Here is a 5000-nt window from a genome sequence, read left to right on the forward strand (position 1 = left end):
TCCCCTAAGCCTTCACGTGAAGTTTCGTTGCAAGATGACTCGTTTTCTATTTTTCACGATTTTCGAAACTTTTTGCGGTTCGGGATTTTTTAGAATTTTTTTAGAAGGAGTTTTGGCCCCAAATTTTGTGGACGTGATCCTTCTATTTTTGTTGGCATGCACAAAAAAATTCAGCTAAAAACTCGAACCGGAGAAGATTTCGTGACCGTTTGAAAAAAGTGTCCCCATTTCAGACACTTTAACGGCTACTGGCAGCAAACCTGTAAAATCTCAAACGCTCTTTAAGGGGGTGTGAGTTCTCAGAGGTTTGATGAGGGATAGGGGGCCAACACAAGGGCCAAGTACCAGCACCCATCGCACGTCATGTGCGCACACCCCCCCGGCCCCCCTCCCAATCGCCGGAACCCCAATGCCGCCGGTCAGGTTCTCCGGCGGTACTCCGGCGATGCTCCGGCGATGCTGTCCCGAGTGAAAAAAATGCGGCACCAGCACATGCTGGAGCCAAGCATGGGCACCGTGGCTCAAAATCGAACTTCGGCCAAGGCCTCGACCATCAATGGCACATGATGACGCATGGTGATGGCACATGCATCGACCATCATCGGCATAGGCTGCCCTTCGGTACGGGCACTTGCCTCGACCGCCATCGGCACAAGCTGGGCCCTGGTGTGGGTTGTTGCCTCGATCACCAGCGGCACATGCTGAGCCTTGGTGCGGGCGGTTGCCTCGAGCACCATCGGCAGACCCTGGGCCCTGGTGCGGCCGGTTGCCCCGATAACCATCGGCACACGCTGCGCCCTCGAGCGGCCGGTTGCCTCGATCACCATCGGCAAAAGCTGGGCCCTGGTGCGGGCGCTTGCCTCGACCACCATCGGCACACGCTGGGCACTGCCATCGGCACACGCTGGGCCCTGGTGCGGGCGCTTGCCTCGATCACCATCGGCACACGCTGGGCCCTGGTACGGGCGCTTGCCTCGACCACCATCGGCACACGCTCGGCCCTGGTGCGGTCGGTTGCCTCGAGCACCATCGGCACACGCTGGGCCCTGGTGCGGGCGCTTGCCTCGACCACCATCGGCACACGCTGGGCCCTGGTGCGGGCGCTTGCCTCGACCACCATCGGCACACGCTGGGCCCTGGTGCGGCAGGTTGCCTCGAGCACCATCGGCACACGCTGGGCCCTGGTGCGGTCGGTTGCCTCGACCACCATCGGCACACGCTGGGCCCTGGTGCGGGCGCTTGCCTCGACCACCATCGGCACACGCTCCGCCCTGGTGCGGCAGGTTGCCTCGAGCACCATCGGCACACGCTGGGCCCTGGTGCGGGCGGTTGCCTCGACCACCATCGGCACACGCTGGGCCCTGGTGCGGCAGCTTGCCTCGAGCACCATCGGCACACGCTCGGCCCTGGTGCGGTCGGTTGCCTCGACCACCATCGGCACACGCTGGGCCCTGGTGCGGCAGGTTGCCTCGACCACCATCGGCAGCCTCGACCACCATCGGCACACGCTGGGCCCTGGTGCGGGCGGTTGCCTCGACCACCATCGGCACACGCTCCGCCCTGGTGCGGTCGGTTGCCTCGAGCACCATCGGCACACGCTGGGCCCTGGTGCGGCAGGTTGCCTCGACCACCATCGGCACACGCTGGGCCCCGGTGCGGGCGGTTGCCTCGACCACCATCGGCACACGCTGGGCCCCGGTGCGGGCGGTTGCCTCGACCACCATCGGCACACGCTGGGCCCCGGTGCGGGCGCTTGCCTCGACCACCATCGGCACACGCTGGGCCCTGGTGCGGCAGGTTGCCTCGACCACCATCGGCACACGCTGGGCCCTGGTGCGGGCGCTTGCCTCGAGCACCATCGGCACACGCTCGGCCCTGGTGCGGTCGGTTGCCTCGAGCACCATCGGCACACGCTGGGCCCTGGTGCGGGCGCTTGCCTCGACCACCATCGGCACACGCTCGGCCCTGGTGCGGTCGGTTGCCTCGAGCACCATCGGCACACGCTGGGCCCTGGTGCGGCAGGTTGCCTCGACCACCATCGGCACACGCTGGGCCCTGGTGCGGGCGGTTGCCTCGACCACCATCGGCACACGCTGGGCCCTGGTGCGGGCGCTTGCCTCGAGCACCATCCGCACACGCTGGGCCCTGGTGCGGCAGGTTGCCTCGAGCACCATCGGCACACGCTGGGCCCTGGTGCGGGAGCTTGCCTCGAGCGCCATCGGCACACGCTGGGCCCTGGTGCGGCAGGTTGCCTCGAGCACCATCGGCACACGCTGGGCCCTGGTGCGGTCGGTTGCCTCGAGCGCCATCGGCACACGCTGGGCGCTGGTGCGGGCGCTTGCCTCGACCAGCATCGGCACACGCTGGGCCCTGGTGCGGCAGGTTGCCTCGATCACCATCGGCACACGCTGGGCCCTGGTGCGACAGGTTGCCTCGAGCACCATTGGCACACTATCGGCCCTGGTGCGGGCGGTTGCCTCGACCACCGTCGGCACACGCTGGGCCCTGGTGCGGGCGCTTGCCTCGAGCACCATCGGCACACGCTGGGCCCTGGTGCGGGCGGTTGCCTCGAGCACCATCGGCACACGCTGGGCCCTGGTGGGTTTAGGCACATCTTCAAATTTCTGCCGTGCCAATGCCATTTTTATGGCTTGTAAATTCATACAATGGTCCCCTAAGCCTTCACGTGAAGTTTCGTTGGAAGATGACTCGTTTTCTATTTTTCATGATTTTCGAAACTTTTTGCGGTTCGGGATTTTTTAAAATTTTTTTATAAGGATTTTTGGCCCCAAATTTTGTAGGCATGATCCTTCTATTTTTGTTGGCATGCACAAAAAAATTCAGCTAAAAACTCGAAGTAGAGAAGATTTTGTGACCGTTTGAAAAAAGTGTCCCCATTTCAGACACTTTAACGGCTACTGGTAGCAAACCTGTAAAATCTCAAATGCTCTTTAAGGGGGTGTGAATTCTCAGAGGTTTGATGAGGGATAGGGGGCCAACACAAGGCCAAGTACCAGCACCCATCGCACATCATGTGCGCACACCCCCCCGGCCCCCCTCCCAATCGCCGGAACCCCAATGCCGCCGGTCAGGTTCTCCGGCGGTACTCCGGCGATGCTCCGGCGATGCTGTCCCGAGTGAAAAAAATGCGGCACCAGCACATGCTGGAGCCAAGCATGGGCACCGTGGCTCAAAATCGAACTTCGGCCAAGGCCTCGACCATCAATGGCACATGATGGCGCATGGTGATGGCACATGCATCGACCATCATCGGCATAGGCTGCCCTTCGGTACGGGCACTTGCCTCGACCGCCATCGGCACAAGCTGGGCCCTGGTGTGGGTTGTTGCCTCGATCACAATCGGCACATGCTGAGCCTTGGTGCGGGCGGTTGCCTCGAGCACCATCGGCAGACCCTGGGCCCTGGTGCGGCCGGTTGCCCCGATAACCATCGGCACACGCTGGGCCCTGGGGCGGGCGCTTGCCCCCAGCACCATCGGCACACGCTGGGCCCTGGGGCGGGCGCTTGCCCCCAGCACCATCGGCACACGCTGGGCCCTGGGGCGGGCGCTTGCCCCCAGCACCATCGGCACACGCTGGGCCCTGGTGCGGGCGGTTCCCTCGACCACCATCGGCACACGTTGGGCCCTGGTCCGGGCGGTTACCCCCAGCACCATCGGCACACGCTGGGCCCTGGTGCGGGCGCTTGCCCCCAGCACCATCGGCACACGCTGGGCCCTGGTGCGGGCGGTTGCCCCCAGCACCATCGGCACACGCAGGGCCCTGGTGCGGGCGGTTGCCCCGAACACCATCGGCACAAGCCGGCCCTTGGTGCGGGCTCCTGGCTCGACCACCATCGGCACACGCTGGGCCCTGGTGCGGGCGGTTGCCTCGAACACCATCGGCACACGCCGGCCCTTGGTGCGGGCGGTTGCCTCGACCACCATCGGCACACGCTCGGCCTTGGTGAGGGCGCTTGCCTCGACCACCATCGGCACACGCTGGGCCCTGGTGCGGGCGCTTGCCTCGACCACCAGCGGCACACGCTCGGCCTTGGTGCGGGCGCTTGCCTCGACCACCATCGGCACACGCTGGGCCCTGGTGCGGGCGGTTGCCTCGACCACCACCGGCACACGCTCGGCCTTGGTGAGGGCGCTTGCCTCGACCACCATCGGCACACGCTGGGCCCTGGTGCGGGCGCTTGCCTCGACCACCATCGGCACACGCTCGGCCTTGGTGCGGGCGGTTGCCTCGACCACCATCGGCACACGCTGGGCCCTGGTGCTGGCGGTTGCCTCGACCACCATCGGCACACGCTGGGCCCTGGTGCGGGCGGTTGCCTCGAACACCATCGGCACAAGCCGGCCCTTGGTGCGGGCGGTTGCCTCGAGCACCATCGGCACACGCTGGGCCCTGGTGCGGGCGGTTGCCTCGACCACCATCGGCACACGCTGGGCCCTGGTGCGGACGGTTGCCTCGAGCACCATGGGCACACGCTGGCCCTTGGTGCGGGCTCTTGCCTCGACCACCATCAGCAGAAGATGGCCCCTACGTCGAACACCATCGATACATGCCGGGCCTTGGTGTGGGCACATGCCTCGAGCTGGTGCGGGCGGTTGCCTCGACCACCATCGGCTCACGTTGGCCCTTGTTGCGGGCACATGCCTCGACCACCATCGGCACCTGCGCACCCTCGGTGTGGGATTTGCTTGTTTGGAAAAAGTGTCCCCGTTTCAGACATTTTAACGTCTACTGGTAGCATATCTGTAAAATCTCTAATGCTCTTTAGGGGGTGGTGGTCCGGCACCCCCTCTCCCCCCCCCACGGGGGGAGTAGGTGTGCGCGATGGGCCTCCCATTGCGTGCACCCCGGCCAACGTCCCTCGAACGAAATACAGGGCGTGCATGCCTTCCGGCGATTTTTGTCCGGCGACTGGTTGCTCCGGTGACCGGCAGGCGCCCATGGCCTCGATCGGTTGGCTTGCATGCAAAAAAAGGGAGC

This window comes from Durio zibethinus, unplaced genomic scaffold, assembly GCF_047325235.1.
Source record: "Durio zibethinus cultivar Kanyao isolate XHJ-2024 unplaced genomic scaffold, ASM4732523v1 HiC_scaffold_94, whole genome shotgun sequence".
Taxonomy (NCBI): Eukaryota; Viridiplantae; Streptophyta; class Magnoliopsida; order Malvales; family Malvaceae; genus Durio; species Durio zibethinus.